The sequence below is a fragment of the Rhodnius prolixus genome, unplaced genomic scaffold, assembly GCF_049639745.1.
Source record: "Rhodnius prolixus isolate KJV_2025 unplaced genomic scaffold, Rpr scaffold_7, whole genome shotgun sequence".
Taxonomy (NCBI): Eukaryota; Metazoa; Arthropoda; class Insecta; order Hemiptera; family Reduviidae; genus Rhodnius; species Rhodnius prolixus.
The window spans coordinates 7,153,633-7,178,154 of NW_027411582.1; the positions used below are offsets into that span (position 1 = coordinate 7,153,633).

Genomic DNA, 24,522 nt, shown 5'->3' on the forward strand with positions numbered 1-24,522 from the left:
GTGATCACGGTCTATGTGAGATATGTGTTAGGTTGTGTGGAAGTCAGTGTTGCCAATTTTTGTAGTAAGTAGTATATATGTTGTTTAAATTGTTGGTGTCAGTTTTGAAATTTATACTGTTTTCTGCCTTAGATATGTACGTCATTTCCTAGCACTTTCCTTTTTTTGTGTGTTAGTATTTATTTATTTTATCCACAATTTTCTTGTATATATTTAACCTTCTTCGAGTAACCGACATAAGGCACCATTAAAATCAGTACATTTTTGTGAACAAGTCAATATATCCCGTAGGCATGTCCTCCAGGATTCAAGGAACTTCTGGTTCTCAGTGATAGGAGGGTAAGAAATTTGTAAAAGGGGAAATTGCAAAGAGATCTGGGGGAATACGGAGGTCGAAGGGGAACTCTGCACTTTTTCAAATTATTAAAATTTTTTTTTTTGGACTAAATCAAAAAATTGGGATAAAAATCAATTCTTAAAGCAATTTGGGGAGAAAACTTACTTAACTCTTTTAACTTAAATTTTCTTGAAACTTAAAGTTTGCACTTAAAAAAAAAAGGGTGAATTTTCTCAAGACAAATTTGTAATTTAAAAAAAAAACACTTTTTTGGACTCAGAAGACCGAAAAAGCTGGAAATAGAAATGTTGATGCGAGTAGTAAGAGAAAAACCCTCCTAAGTTGTGTTAACAAGGTGAAAAACATGATCATGTTTGCATTTCCGCCACTAACAGGAAGTAAATTTTGAAATATAAAGGACAATACGGAAAAGACGGGATATTGTTTGTTTTTCTCTGTACAATATTTTACTTCAAATGTCAAGATGGAAAAAAAAAAATTAATGAAAAATAAAAATGAAGCAACAATAAATGAAAAATTATAAATATAACGGAAAAAGAAAACAAAAGCCTAGAGAGAAATAGGAAGTTACAGGATAGAAAGGAGGCAGGGGCAGTGCTGCCACTGTCACTGTCATATCATGTGTTTCTAAATTGTTTATAAATGTGGGTTGGTAGTACTGGTATTTGTGACAGGGAAAGGAGAGCGCGATCTACTTATCTCTCTCTCTCACTCACGGAGAAAATGTTAGTTGACAGTTTTCCATGTAAAATCCCCCTTAACAGAGCTTTCACTGGTTTTCTTGTGGCTGACCTTTGTGTATAGTATAGAGAAACATTTACATACAATTTACAAATAAGTAGATATAAGAAAATTTTCAATTTACCAAATTGTATTCGCAAAAATTATATTTTTTTTGTTTGAGAAAGAAAATTTTTTGGAAAACAGATTTTTCAAAATGAAAATCGCTATTAAGGTGTGAGACATGTACCCTACAAATAGATCTCTCTCTTCCTAGATATTATCGTTTAAGATAACCGGAAATCTACGCCTTAAAATGCATTATGGGCCATCCCAAGAGTCCTTAAATCTTATTCCGCTCCTAATTTTCCACGATTCAGCACAATGCTTTAGAGCCGGGACAAAAGATGCGCTTTAGAAAAGAAAATTTCATGGTTTTTTTTTGTGAAAATTATTCAACTTTAATCGGAAAAATTGATTTCCTGTCAAATTCGGCACCTAAACCAATGTTTTTTTTTTTTTTAAGTACGCCATAATTTTGTACATTCCAAATTAAAAACCCTCTTTGATACCCCACATATATATAGAATCTGCAAGTTAATTCCTTAACCGTAATTTGTCATAGGATTAACTGCTAAAAACGTTAACATTTAAATCATCCAGATTTATTATATTATCTTTACAGAGTAACCACGTGCAGGCACGAGCTTGCATATAAGCTTTATTCATATCAGAATTACTTTTTTAAATTTCTCTCTCAAAAAAAAAAAGTTCTGACGCGATTACTAACGTCATTTCCTCTTGCATTTCACGTAATTATTATTTTTGTTTAATTTACAATTTCCTCTAAAGAATAAGTAAAAGTAAAGTAATCGCCTATTTTTTTCAGGCGTCGCTTAACGCCCAACTACCAATTAGGTGACAGTGTACGGAGGCGACTAGCAAACATACTTTACAGTAAATTTCTTTTATTAACCATTAAATAAAATCCAAGGCCTAAGACCGGGGGAATCGAACCCAGTACCACAATACACATTAGCTTCGCAGGTCCAAGCCTCTAACCGCTCGGCTACCGTGGCGCCTACTAAAGAATAGTTGGGTTCAATAACAATTTTCAATAAAATGGAAAAACAAAATTTATACATCCCTTTTTTTAAGAATTCTATTCCTGGAAGACAATCAGTTTATCAAGGATCTCATTTTTCCTTGTTATAAAATATATATATATATATATATATATGAATACAGATTAATTAAAATCATTCTACGTAGTTGTTGATTTTCAGGGTATCCCTTCCATATTATTATCATCAGTCATCATTCTAATCAGATTATCAACGCTTTTATCATCTCTCATCCTTTAAGAGATCATCTCCATTTTAGGTTCACAAAGAGCCGACCTTTTGTCTATATTCTATCCATTAATAATATTCCATTTCAATAATATTATAGCAGTGCGTTTCCAATTTTAGGTATAGAATTTTATTAAAACAATAATTCAGTAAGAGATAGCAATTATTAATAATTATTTTTCTGACTTTTTAGTTTCCCTAAAATGTGCCACTCGAGTCCAAAGTACAAAGAACTATCATTTGCACAATATTAAGCAAACTTTAAAAGTAATTTCTAGATTCCAAGTATGGTAAAGCTTAAACTGAATAACGGAAATACTTTTACAAAAATCCATTTTTTTCACCAAATTAATTTATTAATTGAGTCCATGAACAGACAAGACAGAAGACAAATTAACTCTCTAATGATGTAAAAAAACAGTATATTATAAATTAGCTCTGAAGATGACCTAGCCCCTAGGTCGAAAGCTCGGCAGAATAAAGTTTATAATGAGTGAGACTGGCATTAATTTTTTTCATCCTATTCAAACTATGATTCAGTCACCAAAAAATAATGAACAGTAATTAATTTATTACGTATATAACAAGCGTCAACAATATTTTCTGAATACAGCGATCATTGCAATCTAGATTAAGTTACAATAATGAGAAAGAAGGCAGAATAATTAGGAAAAAGAATATTGAGATTAATCAGACGGAAGTAGTAAGTATTGTGAGGCTTACAAGGCTCGCCTTTGTTTTTCGACATCCTAACCCTAAGCTAAAACTAAAAAAATGCGTAATACTTGAAAAAAAATAATAATGGATTCGTTATGTTACTTTATAATAAAGAAAAAAAGAAGCTAAGGTAAAAAGTAATTAAAGCAGCTCCCTACAAATAATTTAGTGAAACCACAAAGACAATGACGGACAACTGAAAAAAAACGGAACTCAGCAAATAACTGCAGTAATAACAATTATTAGGTGCAACTAAAAATCAAGTACAGACCCACCAAGAGACGCCACACGAAAGACACCGAAGTTAGGGATAAAGCAACCCCTTATTTCAAGTAACAGTACTATGTAGTTTTCATACCAATTATACGTACAATACTAAGTTTACAATAAAGGCATTGATAGAATTCCTAGATGGTGGAAGATCAGTTGACCGAAAATTAACACAATAGATTCCTTAACAATCACAATTCTGTAAATGTTTACTTCCGGCTCACTGATTTCCTACTGGAAACATTCAAACTATGCTTTAAATGTGAAATAGTTAGTACATTTCAACTTAATGGCGTGCCATTGGTGAAGGTATGTATGTAAGATGGTTTCCTAGCTGGTCAAAGGAATCTGACGGAGAATCTATATAACGGAAATGATGATCTGGTGTAGAGGTTCTCAAATCTATTTCGTCTAACCGCCCCATTCTGAGAATCAATTATTTTCTAGCGTCCCCGCCAAAAATTTTTAACTTTACCACATCTTAAAAATTATGATTGCTAGCATTAATTTATTTATGGCGTGCCTTATATGAGTCTTAATCCTGTTTCTGAGTTCAAATTTACATTTTAAATCAGACTGTTCTAATGAGAGCAATAAATAACGCAACTTTGTAGATAATATTTATAAAAACTTTTATTCAAATTAAAACAAACATTTCAATTTGAATTTTAAAACTAATCTAATGTGAAGGATGATTGAATTAAGATGATTTTTAACAAGTTTGGTTAATATCAGGCTCGAATTTACCCCCCAAAAAACAGGCGTAAGTCACCGCTTAGTTCGGGAACATGCAAACGATTTCTTTTTCTAGCGTAGCAGCGTTGCCACAGCACTAAATCCATGTTCACGACAAATACGATGATGGGAAGGCTATCAAAAAATCGTTGAATTCGACCACAATACAGGGTACAAATTGCGGGATTGGCTTTTGTAGCCCAAAATTAACGGAACAACGAATTAATCGATGTAGTGTTGTACGTAGGTTTTGATTTTAGTTTAAAACATTAGAAAAACACAAATCAGCCATCGCCTCCTCCCTAAACCGCTTCAACACCCCCCACCAATTTTCTCTAGCCCCTTTACCGCCTCCACACTGCAGGACCTCCAGCACCCACAGTGGGGCCGTTATCGCCCCCAGTTTGAGAAAGACTGACCTAGTAGTATTCAAAAGAAATCTGGAAGTTCTATGCGAATTTCCATTGTTATATTGAATAAATTCATTTTACGTTAAGTCAATAAGAAAAGGAAAAGAAAACATGGATACAAATGAATTTCAATTTTCATAGGGAAAACACAAATTAAGATTCTACGATTATGAAAAAGCATAAAAGAAAATTTATCCCTGTAATGAGCATTCTATCCATTTTCACCAAAACTGAAATAAGTCGTTAAAGTTCCAATTCAATATTTCACCAGATTGTGACATAGGAAAGCGATAAGATTTTTGGTCAATATTGATTGCAGATTTTTCCGGAAAAATGGCTCCAAGGATTTTCTTCAAAACTTCTGTTGCAAACATGTAGTAGAAGAGATCTTTCAATTTTAATTACAAAATTTTTCCGGAATTTTTCTTTTCTTTTCAGGACACTTCTAGGGGGATAATGAGTGACGTTAGGACTGAAGACCCCGTTTACGTTGGCTGGCTTTGCTGTGGAAGAAGAGGTTATTGGTTGCGAAGGCAGCTCTACAAGGACTACAGTGCCAACCAAGAAGAAGAAGAACAGTTGGAACTAATTATTATATTTGTTCATTTAAATAATGGGACTTCGTAAATGAAAGCACTTAGTCCAAGAACGGCTTCTTTAATATCAATTTTCATGTGGAAAGGAATCAAAAGTAAGTATCTAAAAAGAATATTTCCAAAGATGTACTCCTGGTCGTAATTTTGGCAATATATTATTTAATTCTCCATCTCTCTATTCTTTTCTTAGGTCATGGACGCCCGAGGCTATTTTTTTTTTTTTTTTTTAGTGTACACCAGACCCTTTAGAATTCTTTTGTTACAGACAACACTGTCCATCACCGGGTAAGTTGCCCATGGGTGTAGGAAAATCTAAGGGTAGACAGCTGTAACTTAAATTACCAGGACCTCCGTGTAGAGAAATCCAATGGCCTAAACTCATCCCAGTTTTTTTACTAAGTATAAATTAGTTAATTGACAAATAACATAGTGTAAAAAGTGCTTTATACAAGAACCTAATTACCAGGGCCGGATTTTCCTTTAGGGTAACTAGGCTTCAGCCTAGGGCCTCAAGATCAAGAGGGGGGCCTACATTAAAATTGTTAGCTAAATTAAAACTAGCACTATTCTAAAAACAGTACCAATAACAACATGTTTAACATATTGATATACGAGGTGTGTTCAAAAAGTAACGGGAATTTTCGTTTTTTGAAAAAAATATTTATTTATTCATCTACATTAATATTGTCGCCTTCAAAGTAGTCCCCTTCGCATACAATACACTTGTGCCAGCGCTTTTTCCAATCCTCGAAACACTTCTGAAACTCGATCTTTGTGATAGCTTTCAGCGATTCGCTTTTAATGTCATCTATGCTTGTAAAACGACGGCCTTTTAATGTTCTCTTTATGTTTGGAAATAGAAAAAAGTCTCATGGAGCCATGTCTGGCGAATATGGAGGCTGGGGCATCGTTAAAGTTTTGTTTTTGGCCAAAAATTCACGAACAAGCAATGAAGTGTGAGCAGGTGCATTATCGTGGTGCAAAATCCATGAATTGTTTTGCCACAAATCCGGGCGTTTTTTTCGGATTGCTTCACGCAAACGGCGTTGAACTTGTAGGTAGTACTCCTTATTGATTGTTTGACCTTGTGGCAAGAATTCATGATGCACTATGCCATTAAAATCGAAGAACACAGTGAGCATAACCTTCACATTCGACCGCACTTGTCGAGCCTTTTTCGGTCTTGGCGATCCAGAATGCCTCCACTGGGACGATTGAGCCTTAGTTTCGACATCATATCCGTAAACCCATGTTTCGTCACCTGTTATAACACGTTTCAGTAGATCCGCATCGTTGTCGACTTCATTGAGTGACTCTTGAGCAACTTCCATTCTCCGCTGTTTTTGTTCGAAATTCAACAATTTTGGAACAAATTTTGCTGCCACATGTTTCATACCCAAAACATCCGAAAAAATTTCATGGCATGAGCCAATTGATATGGCAACATCATCAGCGACTTCTCTGATTGTGATTCGGCGATCGTTCATAACCATTTCTTTCACTTTTTTCACGTTTTCATCGGTTGTTGATGTGCTTGGACGTCCAGGTCGTTCGTCATCTTCAACGTTTTCGCGGCCATCTTGGAAACGCTTATACCACTCGTAAATCCTTGTTTTACTCATAGCAGACTCACCATATGCCTTTATTAACATTTCACACACTTTATTTCATTTTTTACGCAAAATTTAATACAAATTCTTTGATCCATTTTTTTTTAACAAACAAAAATCGCCAAGCTCGAAAAACACGTCTAACCTTAACGGCTGCCACTTAAGAAGTAAACAATGAATATTACTGAAAATTTTATCGTACTTCAGGGGCATGTGTACCAACATAATAAAAAAAATAATTTTACAATCAGACTCTCCAAACCCGCGAAATTTAAAAATTCCCGTTACTTTTTGAACACACCTCGTACGTATATCGCAGTAGTGATGTATTTTATTATCTCTCATGTAAATTACAAACTTAAAAATGGGAGGTGAAAGGGCCTCCGTAAATTGAATAGCCTAGGGCCTCTTTTCATCTAAATCCGGCCCTGTTAATTACTATCCAACCCAGAAATAAAAGAATACTCCAGATACTTCCCAAGTTGTAGAATTTTAATTCCTAAGATTCTGGTTAGGGCGAAAATTAGCCAAAGAAAAGTGATCTTGATAAAATGTTGAGGTTTTTTATTTTAACAATAAATAAATAAATAAATCTAAAATAAACTAAAAAAGTACTTACAAGAAATTAAAAAAAAAAAGAGAGAATAATCCGTAAACCTTAGAAATCCATAAGTTTTTGTAAAAAGTACCACCAAAATTAATTCACTGAACTAATTATTTTTTAGGTTCCAAAAAACTTTTAAGCACAAAGATCAACCAGGAAATTCAACACTCAGAAAAAAAAAAATCACCAGAGAAACAAGAGAACTGACTGATTGGCTCAATTTGTTGGGTTAGAGAGAGCGAGAGGCTAACGGATACTCTCGCTGCACACAATCCGACGGTTAAACACCAACTGACTGACTGGAGTCCCCAAGAGACTTGTGAGACTAGTTTGACTACATAGCAGTTGCAACTAGAGTGCGCTATAAGTTCTGAAACTAGTTATCAGTGTGTTTAGTGTACGTATGTGGTTTGCTTTGTGGGGGTCGGTCTGTGTACGTGTGAAAATCTCGGAAGTGATCACTCACGACTTCCTGTATATCTCGTGGTGGAAAGTGTTACCACAAAATTATTTGTAAACTAATTTTCCGGATGTAAAGTGTTTACAAAAAAAAATGTATTTTCCAAAAAAAAACAATTTTTGGTTGTACCATAACATAACTTAACCTAACCATAACTTAAACAATGAAATTTTCTTGATAGAATTTGGGCACTTCCTGCAGTCAAAGCTGACTAGATATACTAGTTCGTTTCCGTGGAAATGTAAAAAATAAATAAAAAGTAATATGGGTCTTTTCTTTTTTGTAAAACTACTTTATCCAGAACTCAGATGACTTTATCTTAAGTAAAGTAATCGCCTATTTTTTTCAGGCGGGGCTTAACGTCCAACTACCAATTAGGTGTCGTGGACGGAGGCGACTATCAAACATACTTTACTGTAAATTTCTTTTTATTAACCATTAAATAAAATACAAGGCCTAGACCGGGGAATCGAACCCACTAAACCAACAATACATCTTAGCATTGCGGGTCTAGCCTATAACCGCCTGGCTACCGCAGCGCTCACTTCATATTAAGTATCTTAATAAAAAACCTTAACAAAAATTTACAGTTTAAAAAGTTAAGTATAAGGGTTGATTAAACGCCCAAAAGGTACACTAATCAGCTAGTCCCTAACATTTCATTTATACTTCCGCCCATAATTTCAACCATTTAGAAACATTCGAACAAGCATATTGTTATAATTGATATCATTTAAGTAATTTTACTGCATTAAATTTTCATTAATATTTTTTAGAATTTATTAGATGTCACAGACTCTTATGATGGCCAGTTTATTCATAAGGATTTTTTGTTAAAAATCTTAATGATAAATTGGCAAATGATTTTGATTCTATTCCAAACTATTGTTCAGGTGGATCTTTATTATCCCATTATTCTGGCGCACATTAAAATAAAAAAAGTCAAACTTAGTGTTGATTACTGTTGAAATTTGAATCACGGAGTTAAAGCAAAAATTTCAATCTTCAATTCGTCTTATAAAAGTAAAGAGCACAAATTACACATACGAGGGTCGTTTGAAAAGTGCGTGCAAAGTCAGAGAGATAGCACTACTGGCGCGTATCGAGGTTATGTTTAGTTAGTAGCATCTCTTGGAAGAACACACACCAAGTTTCAGCCAGATCGGTCTATTTCTTTGTGTTTGGCATTCGTTTGAATCGAGGAAGTCGAGTGATTTTCAAAAAATGGACGAAAAAGAATTTCGTGTGTTGATTAAACACTACTTTATGAAAGGCAAAACGCCTCAGGAGACTAAAGAGAAGCTTGATAAACATTATGGTGACTCTGCACCTTCGATTAGAACAGTTTATAAGTGGTTTCAAAATTTTCGGAGTGGCCATATGGGCACAAGTGACGCTGAACGTTCTGGACGCCCTGTTGAGGTTACTACTCCAGAAATCATTGATAAAATCCATGATATGGTGATGGATGACAGAAGAGTGAAGGTGCGTGAGATTGCTAGTGCTGTGGGCATCTCGAATGAACGGGTACATAATATTTTGCATCAACATTTGGACATGACAAAGCTATCCGCAAGATGGGTGCCGCGATTGCTCACGCTTGACCAAAAACGAAATCGTGTGAAGTGTTGCAAGGACGGTTTGCAGCTGTTCCAGAAGAATCCGCAGGACTTTAAGCGTCGTTTCGTCACTGTGGATGAAACATGGATACATCACTACACTCCTGAGACCAAAGAACAATCTAAACAATGGGATTCGCAAGGAATAATCCTCATCGACTATCTGGAAAAGGGTAAAACTATTACAGGTGCATATTATTCATCGTTATTGGACCGTTTGAAAACCGAGCTGCAAGAAAAACGCCCACGATTGGCCCACAAAAAAGTCCTTTTCCATTACGACAACGCACCAGCTCACACCTCAGCAGTTGTGGTCGCAAAATTAATGGAAACAGGGTTCTAACTCGTTTCACATCCCCCCTATTCTCCAGACTTGGCTCCCTCGGACTACTATTTGTTCCCCAATATGAAGAAATGGCTGGCGGGAAAAAGATTTTATTCAAACGAGGAGGTGATTGCAGAAACGAATGGCTATTTTTCAGACTTGGACAAATCCTATTATTCGGAAGGGATCAACAAACTAGAGCAGCGTTGGACGAAGTGTATAAGCCTAAAAGGAGACTATGTTGAAAAATAAAAAAGGTTTACCCCAAAAAATTAAGTAGTTTTTATTTTTGCACGGACTTTTCAAACGACCCTCGTAGTTAATTACAAATGGATTATTCAACAATAATTATTCATTTCTCATAATCATTTATTGTTGCCCCTTAAATTGAGCACTTGTAATAAAAATACATGAATAATCAGCTGCCCCAAAAATTTTTGATTAGCTCAATTTCAAAAGAAAATTATTTACTATACCAAACACCACGATAACAACCGGCCACTGCAGGCTCAGAAAACACATGCATCGCATAGGGCCTGGCAGATGATAGCCTATGTAGGTTCTGTCAGGAAGAAGAGGAGGAAACGGTACTGCACGTGTTGTGTCAGTGTGAGAGGCTCGTGTGGCTAAGGATGTTACTTCTCAGGGAGGGAAAAACCAAGGCCTGGTGTGCTTTACCCAAGAATCGCTCTCCAGAATTAGGGAGTCTGATTAAACGAACAGGTCTGGAGGGCGAGCTCCAAAAGTTGGGGAGCCACAATAGATCCAAAGGGGTCTCAGTGGCGTATGCCTTAAGGGACGCCCTATTAGAATCTAATCTAATCTAACACGATAATTAAAAAGTCTCTTGTTAAAGGATTTGACAATTTCTAGTCTTTTCAGACGTGCGTACATACAAACAAATATTAGACCATTTTTTATTTTTTTTTACCACATACTGCGTTGTTCAAATTAAAAGCACTTGACACCAGTTCTTTCAAATTTTTTACTTTCCGTTCTGAGTGCCTACATTGTGTGTAATCACTATTTCCACTAGCAGACAGAGAGAGACAGCGTCTATATCTCCCCTCTCTGTTTATCCTCCCTACCTCCCCCTCGAATAAGTACACGTAATTTTATGGAGGGAATATTTATATAACCAGAGTTTAGGAAACTTTAAAAAAGAAGAGGGGGGAGCGGATCACTTAAGAACACCGTCTAATATAACCTTTCAAAATGGCGGCATCTTTAAGCTGCATTATTTTTTGTTTTTTTAAGACTATTTTTTGTGCTCCTACCTTCTGTTTTTCTAGAGAAAAAAAAGGATGATTAACTTAAACAGGAACTATGTCAGTTGGGCATGAAGTTTACGACAAGCATGAAAGGACGTAAAACCGGAAATCATGGAAGTTGGAGCACCTAATGTGGGGGAAGGCGGGAGAATTCCATCAGACATCCATGCCTTGTGACAGAATGGATTGAAGTCACATCATTGGTGAAGGCCTACCAAAAAAAAAAGAAGGTAACGAGAAACGGATGTAACGACAGATGATTCATTAGAATCTTCTTTTTTTTTGGTATCATTATTAGAACTATTACTAACTAACACACTCGCTCTAGGTATGATTTATTCTTGGGAATTAATTATGTACGCTATCTAAACAACCAAATCTTGTTTATTCCCACCTCGTAGACAAAAGCAGAATAATCTGATATGAAATGCTCACAACATAATACTGACCGCCTTGCTAATTTACGAAATATCCTCAAGACCAAACTTAAAGTGTACTTCACATAAATTGCTTTTATTCTCTTTAAAAATTAAAAAGATCATATTTCCGCTTTGTATGAACGCATAAATAATTTTGTTTAATTTAACAATTTTTCTTTTCCCAGTTTTTTTGGAACCATGACGAAGATGATGATGGACATTTTTTAATGAAACCCTAAATACTAACGGATTCAGTACAGAAATTAATCAGATTTTTTGAGGAACCCAATTTATTTTCTGCCGCTTAGGGCTACAACTAAATCCCCTTTTCTATAGGTAACTTGGACATTATTAAATACGGTAAACACCTAAAATATTTAAGGGAATCTTAAGCTTCCCGTTTTGTGTACTACTGGACAGAATTATGGAGTCGATGTTCAGATCGGAATCTCTCCAACCGGCATAACAGTAATTAGAGAATTAGGCAGATTATTATTAATTAATTAGATTAATTAATATTAGAGCTGGTACTGGAGACAGCATACTCTGCATAGGGGCGAAGTCAAAGGCCATGCGCACCAGGCTGACTTCCTCGGGTAAGTAATGTGCTCCTTTGGCCAAGCATATGGAAATAATCCATAAGATTTAATTCTACTTTAAACGTGACTCTGTAGACTAAATTCTACAACGATACAGATTTTGGGCACGCATTTCAAGTGACTTTGAAAACTGAATGCCCTACAGCAGAGGTCGACAAAGTGGACCCCCCCGGGGTCTATTTAAATTTAGGGGTCGAAGGAAAAACAATTTCGAACCCAATATTGCGGAACCTTGCAAAAAAAAAAAAAAACCCAGGCGCACACCCATCTCATTAATTAAGAAACAATAACTGTAGTTACTTTACTTTTTATTTAATAAATATTAAGGTATTTAAATTTCAACATTAAGATATTTTTCATAAAACTATTGTTACACAATGTAAAGTTACTGTAATAAATGTTTAAAATCATAAAAGTAAATGTGCAAAGACAGTACCTAATAGATAGTATTATTTTAATTAACTTGAAATTATTTTTATGGGGGTCCGATGGAGATTTCGAAAAATTATATAGGGGGTCCATGATCAAAAAATTTATAGGAGAGTTAAACCATTTTAATCTAGTCCGAGTCTGAAATTTCGTTTACGTTAAATTTATATATTTTTTTTGCCCTAGCACATTATTAGAAAAATTGTATTTTTTTTAAAATTTTTATTATAAAGTTCAAAAAATTATAACTACAGCCATAATTTGCAAAGTGCAAAAGTAAATTGTAATTACACTTTATATTAATTGAAACAAACTAGAAGATATTTTCCGAGAATATCTCTAAGCGTAATACATGCAAATAGTTTGCTTATATCTATATTAATAATAGTTCTAGAACACTATTTAATAGTTAATTAATAAAAATGTATATCCACTGTTTTATTATCAAATAGAATTAGCAAAATCAATCTACAATGAGAACTATTATGATAAATGAATTCTATGATAAATACACTGGAAATGTTTGTTTGAAGATCATGAATACATGATTCAAATATTCAATATTAAATACTCAATATTAATTAATCAATAGTTTGATTAACTGCAGATTATATCGGGTATGGAAGCATCATTATCATGCACAAGTGAATTATATCAAAACACAGTGGAGAGTTGAGCTTGCTAACGATTAAAACTAAAGAGAATGATGCTGTGAGCGAGAGATGAAGTACCTACTTCTATGTTATCACAATCTACTAGAGTATTCAAACTGGACGTAACTGTATATTACGATTATCTAAAATAGGTATAATTAAATAGATTTATCTTGCTATGATGCTGTATATAAAGCTTTAATTATAAGCTTTATAAAATATAGTTCATTGTATTGAAATCAATTATAATCGCACAAAACTAGAGTTATGCCCAGTATAAAGCTTCTATTATGTTACCAGTAAAGCTCATATTTTTTTAATCAACACGCACAGCTTGGGCAGACAAAATATTATTATATAACTTGGGAGGGAATCAGAACTTTAACTCCTTCAGGTGTTCCCTGCCAACTGTAGGACTTTCCTCACTGCAGGTATTGAGGACATATTCAATCTCAAACCTCTGCAAAAGGGCTGAGTGATGGGCTAAGGAAGTTCTCCTCAGATTGGCGGAAGATGTTTAGGTAGAGAGGGAAGCAGACAGAGCCGCTGATCCCCTCTCTCTCTTCCCAGCTCTTTCTTAGCCTATCCCTAGCCCGTGACGAAGAAGCCCAACCCAGAAATGTTTCTTGAGAGTCGAGATGAAACCCCCTAATGGTTGGAATATTGTATATCTTCCCTAGAAAATTTCCAGGACTCATTTTGGCTATGCGAGAAAGAGTGTCCCAGGACATGTGAGAGATTATAGCTGTTCTCTCTGGCTAGAACTTCTCAGGAAAGGGTAGTTCTCTTTCTATTCGGGGAAACCCATCTTAAAACGTCTGAGGACGTTCCATGGATGGAAGACCACTTTCGTGTTCTGGAAAAACTGGATCAGCATCAGGTATTAACTAGAATCTCCTTTGGGGAGAATCTTTCTTCAGGACACTTAGGAAGGCAAATGGGGAATAGGATGAGCTGGCTCCCAGACTACCGTCTTCCATTTCTCCCTGTCGGACTTTTCCCTAAAGTACTCGCGTGAAATCGTCACTTGAGGAGGGATATAAGCGAAAAGACTTTATATTTGTTTGGAAACCTCCATTGACCCAGAAGTAAAGTTAGCGACCAAAAAACTTCAACCAGAAGCTGTCTCTAATCTTCTAACGGGATTTTTCATGTTTTTTTCTCGATTTTCTCGACACTGGATCAGACGATATTTCTCTAATCTTTATGCATAGATTATGTACACAGTTTTTAAGCAAATCACTCAAATTTATGGTCTTTTTTTTAATATACGAGGTGTGGCTATTAAATAACGAGACTGATGCTGCTACAGAAGAACTATGCGTGCGCCAAATCTTAACGACCGACAGCTGTGCAGCGTAAAGCCTTCTCTTTCGATTGCAGCGTCTCACATGTTTGTAGAGAAATCTGTCTGACCGAAACCGTCGTTTGTGTAAGAGGTGTTAGTTTCGTTTTGCCGAAAACATGATACTACACATATAGTACGTAGATCAACGAATTGGCGTGAAATTTCACATGAAACTTGGTAAAACCGCTACTGAAACCTATCTTTTATTATAAGAAGTTTATGGCGATGAATGGTGCGAGTTTTTGAATGGTTCAAGCGTTTCAAAGATGGCCGAGAAGACGTCGGCGGAGATGATGACCGCCCGGGTCGCCCTTCCACGTCTAAAACGGATGAAAATATCGATTATAATTAAATCAACATTACTATCGTGAGGTGCTTGCTCAACTCCGTGAAAAAGTAAGGAAAAAAACGGCCCGATTTGTGTTAGAACAAGTCCTCAGGGTTCTCCATCAAGACAACGCGCCGGCTCACACTGCATTGACTGTCAAGAACAGTTTCTAGCCAAGTACAACATTCCAGTTTATAAGGCCATCCGCCTTATTCGCCTGACCTGGCCCCATGTGACTTTAGATCGGTTCCCCAAAGTCAAATCTGCATTAAAAGGAACACGAGATTTCAGTCCGTTGAAGCTGTGAAAGAAAAAGCGGCACTCGTCATGCAGGAGCTTACAGAAAAAGACTTCCAGCACTGTTTCGAACAATGGTAAATTCGCATGGAGCGTTGTAAGGGATAGGGGAGCGGTGTATATTGAAGGTGATAATAACTAAATATGTTTAAATTTAAAATAAAATGTTTTACAGCAATAGTCTCGATATTTAAGAACCACACCTCGTAAAACTCGGAAAAATCCGAGGCCTTTCAACAGTTTAGTCCCTCCCTTAGTCGATTGTTCATTTCCTCCGCCTCAACAGCGTTCTTTTTTTTTTCTCTCTAAGTAATGGCAAGACAGATTATCTACATCTCCTAAGAAGTAACATCATCCGCTACTAGTAACTTCGTATTCAATAAGAAACTATCTAACTACCAATACACCCCTGCCGACAAGAACTTTCAGGATATAAGAGTTTACAAGGATAATTCAACCAAGAAATGCAAAGTAAAATGCATATCAAGATTTTTTTTCTTGATCATTGCACAAGAAGCAACCGAAACCACTTTACATATCAAATATCAAAGAGATTTATTTGTGATGATAATCTTACTACTTACTTAAAATAAAGGTGATTAAATAAAACCAGTTCCAGAATTCACTCACCTGTAACAAGCAAAGAGAAGATAGAATTAATAATTGCATTAAGGCAAATTAGATGAAAAATTCACTATAGAGAAGTGAAGTTTTTAATTTTCAGAAAATTAAAAAGTAACTTGGAAAAATGTAACCGTAATTCTCAGTTAATAGTGCCTGTAAAGTGCTCCTTCTGAATAATTTACAATTCTACCACCTGTATCAAGTCAAAGTAGTGATGGAATTCTACCTTTGAGGTTTTAACTTAGTAGGTTAACTTCAAGATGTTTTAAGTTTTTCAGCTAAATGGGTATGATCTTAGGGGGGGGGAAGAGGTTTATGACTCTGAACAAAAAAATGAAAGATACTTTAATAGGAGATAGTTATGTGTGTATGTTTGTATGTTCATAGTTCTTTCTGAAGTAACGGAGCTTAAATACTTTAATCCCTGGGGATCTACTCCTTAGATTAATCACAACAATTTCTACTTGGATGTTCCTATTTCGCTTTCTCTCTAAGTTCAGTTGTTTTATTGCCTACTTCAGTAACGGTCCAGAAATAATTTCTCCCATTATGTGATACATACATCCGTACGTAAATATAGGTGTCATTTAAACGGAGAATAAAAAAGATAAAAGCAGAACAAAATGTGCGTACGGTATGTAATAAGGAACAAAATGGGCAATAAAAAATGGTAGAAAGAGAACAAAAGGGGAGCTTAAAATGGGGAGCTCACCGCTGCATACCCAGTTTTAGTGGAACACATTTTGGTGTTTATTACTCCTGGGTTTGTGGATAACGTAATAAAAAACCCATGAATTGCTCCCCCCTCCAAAAAGAATACTGTCTCTTCAAATTATCAACTCATAAAGAAAAATTGGATCAATATTAAAGGGGGGGAAATAATAAAATGCCTCAATTTTTCAATACAGTTTTTCTCAATACAATCAACGAAAGAGAATGCATGGAAAAATTGGACCATACGAGGTGTGGCTATTAAATAACGAGACTATTGCTGTAAAATATTTTATTTTAAATTTATACATATTTAGTTATTATCACCTTCAATATACACCACTCCCCTATCCCCTACAACGCTCCATGCGAATTTACCATTGTTCGGAAACAGTGCTGGAAGTCTTTTTCTTTAAGCTCCTGCATGACACGTGCCACTTTTTCTTTCACAGCTTCAACGGACTGAAATCTCGTGGTTCCTTTTAATGCAGATTTGACTTTGAGGAACAGATCTAAAGTCACATGAGGCCAGCTCAGGCGAAAAAGGCGGATAAGGCCTATAACTGGGCTGTTGTACTTGGCTAGAAACTGTTCTTGACAGAGAATGCAGTGTGAGCCGGCGCGTTTGTCTTGATGGAGAACCCCGTCACTTGTTCTTCCACAAATCAGGTCGTTTTTTTCCTTACTCTTTCACGGAGTTAAGCAAGCACATCACGATAGTAATGTTGATTAATTATAATCGATATTTTCATCCGTTTTGGACGTGGAAGAGCGACCCGGGCGTTCATCATCTCCGAAGTCTTCTCGGCTATCTTGGACACGCTTGAACCACTCAAAAACTCGTGCACGTGATAAAAATTCATTGCCATAAACTTCTTTTAATAAAAGATAAGTTTTAGTAGTGGTTTTATCAAGTTTTGATGTGAAATTTCACGACAATTCGTTGCTCCACTACATGTGTAGTATCATGTTTTCGGCAAAACGAAACTAACACCTCTTACACAAACACGTCAGGTTCCGGTCAGACAGATTTCTCTACAAACACGTGAGGCGCGCTGCAATCGAAAGAGAAGGCGTTACGCTGCACAGCTGTCGGTCGTTAGGATTTTGGCGCATGCATACTTCTTCTGTAGTCTCGTTATTTAATGGCCATACCTCGTATGATAGATCAACGTTATCATTGAAATGAAAATAACTATCTTTAGAGACGTGTCATTATTCTCAACATCCCCGTCCCAAAACACACACACACAGGAACAATAAATACAGTAGATAATGGCCTGACGGTAAATGGACCAAAAGGTAAAATAATGTTTTGTGCAACAATTATTTCATAAATTGAATATAGACCCAGGAAGAGAATTTTGCAGTCTTCCTTTATATACCGGATACAGAAGAAGTTGTGGAGTCTGTATTTAATAAGAACAAAGTGTCTATATCCTGTGTTCCGTACTCTGGTTATGGCTATAACCCAAAAGAGATTGGAGATTAAAGCGGAAGTCTTGGGAAAACATTTTTCTTTTTTCTTTAGTTTTATACGTTGTTTTACCTTAAAGGAAAACTTCATAGTTTTATTAAATTTTCTAGTTGTATTAATATATACAGATAAGGAAGTTATTGGGTTTTCATTTTTCCTTAGGAGAAAATACAGGTATTCATGAAGTATTTTAGAATTTAAATTTTAACCAGAAGTTAGACTTGGACGTATTGAAGCCGTCTGGCTAGCACCAACTAATTTCAACTAATTTTTTTTTAAAACTTGTATCTCTCTTTTCAGATACATGAGCAAGGATTGAACAAGGATAAATCCTGAGGAGATTTTGGGTGATATATTGACATCATATTGTTATATCCCTTACTCATACTTCCATACCATGGAGTTTTATTAAAGAACTTAAGGTACTTACTACGGCAGGTTTGGTGTGTAACCCACCTTAGAACCCGATAAAATACTTAATTTGCGGGGTTATCTTCGAAATATCTCTGGGAAGAGAATTAATAGATGGTGCAATAGATTGACGGCCTTTTTTTGGAGGGCCAAGAACTTACCAGAAAGGGCTAGTTCCCATAATTTGGGAGACAGGTTTACAGTATATCTGGGAATATTAGGTAAAAGAGTAAGAGTATTAAAACTGTCCGGTAGGACAGTTGTATGAGGGTTGATCGTCAAAAACTGCACGAAAAAGCGTAACGTTGAAAAACACCCAACTTTGACAACTTTTTTCTCTTTTTCTACAAAAGATAAAATTCCCAAATTTTCTTTAAAATATGGGGCAAACCCTCCTTTATAGCTGTAATTTTTTTGCAACAACCCACATCTAATAGGTATCGAGAAATTGAATTTGAAGTAAGTGTAAATTTTCTACAAAAAAATGTTCCCGATTTTCACGCCCTATTTTCCCCCTTTTTTTGGGATGGGGAGAGGAACTTTTCACCTTATCCTGGTACAACATATAGGTTGAGGTTAAGGTTAGGTTACAACACTTAGGTAAGTTAATCCACCAATATGGCGAATCATTATAAAATTGATCACCAACAGGTTTCCAGGAAAAGATCAGGATTTAGACGTAGCTACATCCAGAGGAGGGGAATGAACGGTTTATGTAGCGAATTACGTAAATGTAAAGAGCTAACAACAGAAGGAGCAAAGATTATTGTAATATATATAGTATTCAAACAGAGCACACAATATATTTCCCGAAAACATCGGATAGTAAAGATCTAACATCCGGAACCCAATCCTAGCTATCCGACAGTACACATGGTTTATATCCTGCACTTGTAGAACAACAATTGTTGTTGTGGTTTACAATGTATAGAAACGGGATTGTGACAGTAACGATGTTGTTTAACCATCAAAGGGACCGGCAAAGCTCTAAATGCCACCAAAGGACCATGTACTTAATACTACTGACACACTTACAGACCAGACGTACAGCTCGCAACAACATTATGTTATATAGACACATTTTGTACATAATAATAATCTTTTAGCATATAACATCGGCTCCCGTTTCACCATTTTAATAACATGAACAAGTGATTTCTCCATTATTTTATCACAGTACAAATTTAAGAACTTTTTTTTTAATTTTTGGGCAGATGTTAAAGTATATGGGAAAACCATAAATTAGAAAGAAAAATTGCCTGAAAACTGTCGTGACTTTCCTCTTAAAGGTAAATCTCAAAGGTTCTAACTCACAAAATAAAAAAACCGGAAATCAATACGACTCCAAAATTAATATTTCGTTTAGTGATGACACAATAATAACCAGAATGAGTATGGGTTAACCACAAAAACCTGGTTTCAACAATTTCCTTGAAACCTGAATACATTTTTGGTTTAGATCCATGAGAACAGGTAGTTTTGCCAAGTGTTGGTTTATTTTTATTGCAAAAATTGAGGCATTTGAAGGCAACAGTGGCTGTGAATACCAATATGGCCGTCGTAGACAACAGATGGTTATTGTGCAAACACAATACAATAAATATTGAAGATAGATGAACCACTAAAACTTATATTAACCAGTTAACTGTTCGGACTTAGTAGGAAAATCTGTCCCCTACGTACGTCGTACAAAAATAAGCGATGACGAATATATTCGTCAAACCCAGAGTATGTTTGATATAAAAATTGGGTTGCTGCAATTATCCCGAGTAGGTCGCAACATTACAGACTGGTATTTATGCAAATGATGAATCCCTCTGACCAGATGATAAAAATACAAACAATTATGCAGGAAAATATCTTGGCAGATTAGTAGCCCACGATTCAGCAATTTGGATGATCGCTAAATCTTGAACCCCGCACATGAGCCAAAAGCTCCTCCGCCTCTTGAATACACAGGTAAATAGGGAACAAAAGGATCCTTCTACCCATTTTTTTTATTACCAGGCGCGCCAGTTACTGCATAGTCTAGCCCAGGGGTCGGCAACCTATTTTAAGTAGAGAGCCATTTTTACCAAAAGCCGCAAGGTTGATAGAGTGTAAAACAACTCTGAAGATCATTTGTATTCACAAATTATTATTTTATGATATTCAATAACATTTAAATGTTTTATGTATTTATTTTCACATATTGCAAAGTAAATAAACAAATAAATAATAACTAAACCTGGGTTTGAACGAAAATGGCGGCAGTCTTATATATTACGTACTGTATTTTAATATAATTCTATTCAATTTCAAACATTTAAAATTCTTATTGAAAAAATATCTTTACTTTAATAAATGAAATTTTCATTTGTTTCAATAAAATTGAAATATACAATTTATTTTGGACAGGCTGAAGAGCCACAAAATTTGGATAAAAGAGCCACATGCGGCTCTGGAGCCGCACTTTGCCGACCACTGGTCTAGCCTAACACAATATATGAATTCGTTATTTGATTCAGTGATGACTAGTAAAAGACGAAGAAATACATTTACGAAGACTAATTCATACTAAATCTATCTATTAGTTCTTTTTATTTCGATATGGTCTCAAAATATTCCAAACTACTTGCAGTTCATGAATATATTTTAGTTTTAACTAAAAATTGCAAAATTAATTGCCGATGGTCACTACTGATAACGCATGACGACGAATATACTTCGTCATAACACAAAATTTTATACTTTTTTCATGACGAATTTCTTCGTCATAAACCAGTTAACTGGTTAATATAAAAAATATCATTCCGCAATTTTTTTTTCGTCACCGAGTTAAACTGATGACACAATTACACAATAACACCGTTTTTTAATCTAAAGTGCGTCACAAAATTTAAGGTCATTGGTACCAGGAGCCTTTTTTTTCAGGGTACAGCAAGTTTCCGGGGCAGGATTCATTTCGTTACAAAGTACAGTAAAGTAATTGCCTATTTTTTCAGGGGGGCTTTACGTGCCAACTGCCAATTTAGGTGTCGTGGACGGAGGCGCCTAGCAAACATACTTTACTGTAAATTTCTCATATTAACCATTAAATAAAATCCAAGACTTAGAGATAGGGAATCGAACCCACTAAACCAACAATACACCTTAGCTTTGCGGGTCAAGCCTATAACCGCCTAACATACTTTACTGTAAATTTCTCATATTAAACATTAAATAAAATCCAAGGCCTAGACCGGGGAATAGAACCCACTAACCAACAATACATCTTAGCTTTGCGGGTCTAGCCTATAACCGCCTAACATACTTTACTGTTTTCTCATATTAACCATTAAATAAAATCCAAGACTTAGAGATAGGGAATCGAACCCACTAAACGAAAAATACATCTTAGCTTTGCGGGTCTAGCCTATAACCGCCTAACATACTTTACTGTAAATTTCTCATATTAACCATTAAATAAAATCCAAGGCTGAGAGATAGGGAATCGAACTACTAAACCAACAATACATCTAAGCTTTGCGGGTCTAGCCTATAACCGCCTAACATACTTTACTGTTTTCTCATATTAAACATTAAATAAAATCCAAGGCCTAGACCGGGGAATAGAACCCACTAACCAACAATACATCTTAGCTTTGAGGGTCTAGCCTATAACCGCCTAACATACTTTACTGTAAATTTCTCATATTAACCATTAAATAAAATCCAAGGCTTAGAGATAGGGAATCGAACCTACTAAACCAACAATACATCTAAGCTTTGCGGGTCTAGCCTATAACCGCCTAACATACTTTACTGTTTTCTCATATTAAACATTAAATAAAATCCAAGGCCTAGACCGGGGAATAGAACCCACTAACCAACAATACATCTTAGCTTTGCGGGTCTAGCCTATAACCGCCTAACATACTTTACTGTAAATTTCTCATATTAACCATTAAATAAAATCCAAGGCTTAGAGATAGGGAATCGAACCCACTAAACCAACAATACACCTTAGCTTTGCGGGTCTAGCCTATAACCGCCTAACATACTTTACTGTTTTCTCATATTAACCATTAAATAAAATCCAAGGCCTAGACCCCGAGAATCGAACCCACTAAACCAACAATACATCTTAGCTTTGCGGGTCTAGCCTATAATCGCCTAACTCACTTTACTGCAAATTTCTCATATTAAAAAATTCAATAAAATCCAAGGCCTAAGACCGTGAATCGAACCCAGTACCACAATACATATTAGCTTTACAGTCCTTTCGTTACAAGTCAACCCTGTTCATCACCGGACAGTTTCCTGTAAGAAGAAGAACTCCGCAATGAAATACAGTAAAGACGCTAACCACCGACGCTAATCCCATTCCTGGCCAGAACTATGAAGAGGGAATAAATAAAATGTACACAAATTACAAAATAAATTCTTGTAGATAACTAATTACTAACATTTATAAAGCTTATACAAACACAAGTTATACACGCATATATTTTGGGGGGCCTAAGTAATACGTTAAGGTGCACAAATCGTATGCAATAAATCTGCATTATTTAAATGCTAAATAATATTTTAGCTTTAATCCAATGATAAATTATGCATATGAAATTAACATGCAAGTTTTGCATATAAAGTCGAAAGCATTAGCAAAAAGGGATTTAGGCATGTTATGGGAATGGTTTTATTGATCTAATAAGATAATTTTCTAGTTTTTTGCTTAAATATCTGATTTGAATATCTCATAAGACTTTTACGAATTTTAAAAAACAAAAAAGTTAAGTTTATAAAGGTTAAAATTATTTACTCGCTAATAATTTCAACGTTACGCTTTGGGGGGGCAGTTTTTGACGATAAACTGTAACAGTAAACATTTAGTTGACAAAAAGAAGCAAAGTCGTCTAAAAAAGAAGACAGTTAGTCGATCAGACTGATTCTAAACTTGTAAACAAGAAGACAACTGAGTTCGTAATTCATTACAGGATAAACTACCTTTTTTTTTATTATTTTTATCAACACCCGCTGGGATGTATCAAATGTCGGTGATAATAAATTCAAATTCAATTGCTCAGGCTTCCAGCCAGAGCTCATCAAATTATCCTAAATAAAGGAGCTAACAAAAAAGAAAAGAAGGAAATTCCAGAAAAGAGAAGCTACCAATAAATTCCAGCAGTTTGTATGCAAATGAAGTGATTTTGTTTCTTTTTTGTATGTCTAGTCTCTTCAATTTTTTTTATTTATTTCTGGCTGGAGAAATAATAAATATTTTTCTAACAATACCATTTTCACCAGAGGAGGTCTTACAGGAAACATGGAAAATATAACATTAACATTAACTTAATGTGAAACGAGGTGATCATTTTATATAACAAAATGAAAATTTTATTTTGGAATTTAATGAATTTGGGTACATTAACGAAAAAGAAATAAGAAACTGACTCTGTAGAACGGTTGGTATCCGAAAGAGACTTGATACCTAAAATACTTTATTGTCAAAAGGGAGCCTTTAAGAGAAAGGATGAATGGTCCATTTGCATCACTTAGGAGGCTACCAACCTTTGCTGAATCTAACAAACAAGTAACACTCTTTTCAGATACGTGAGCAAGGATTGGAGAGAGAAATACATCCTGAGAAGATTTTGGGTGATACGTATATTGACATCATATCGTTATATCCCTTACTCATACTTCCAGGTTCTTCTTGGAGTTTTTGTAAATAACTTAGGTACTTACCACGGCTGGAGTGGTGTATAACCCACCTTAGAACCCGATAAAATACTTAATTTGCGGGGTTATCTTCGAAATGTCTCTAAGAAGAGAATTAATAGTTGGTGCAATAGATTGACAGCCTTTCCTTTTTTTTTTTTGGCCAAGAACTTCCCAGAAAGGACTAGTTCCCATAATCTGGGAATAGTAAGAAAAAGAGTATGTTGACAGGGAGAAGGGTTAAATATAAGTCTCAGTTTCTTGGGGAGACATTGATGAAAAAAAAAAAAAAAAAAGTGGGTAATTAAGTCGATATCCCAGAATGTCGGGAAGATTTTCTTGAGGTGAAACTTTAGGGAACTGCAGGATATGTGGGACTCATGTGTCACCAAAAAAATGGGACAAAATAGGTACCAATTTTGGTTACCTAGCATCACAACCCTTCTATTCAAGTGCAATGTATGATTCTTGTAAATAAAATACTTTAAATTACTTATTGA

At 35.3% G+C, this 24,522-nt stretch overlaps 1 protein-coding gene across 6 annotated transcripts in view; it reads right to left on the bottom strand.

Moving 5' to 3' along the window:
- The window catches only part of LOC141446851 (rho guanine nucleotide exchange factor 10-like), a 518,303-nt gene that overhangs the window by 257,140 nt on the left and 236,641 nt on the right, over positions 1–24,522 (bottom strand). Inside the window, exon 1 of one of the 6 annotated variants that reach the window (XM_074113737.1) lies at positions 7,388–7,655. The exons of the other annotated variants lie outside the window; for them this stretch is intronic. The gene's annotated coding sequence lies outside the window, so the exon portion shown is untranslated. Of the gene's footprint in view, positions 1–7,387; positions 7,656–24,522 lie in introns of those variants that run through there. 6 annotated transcript variants of the gene reach the window in all.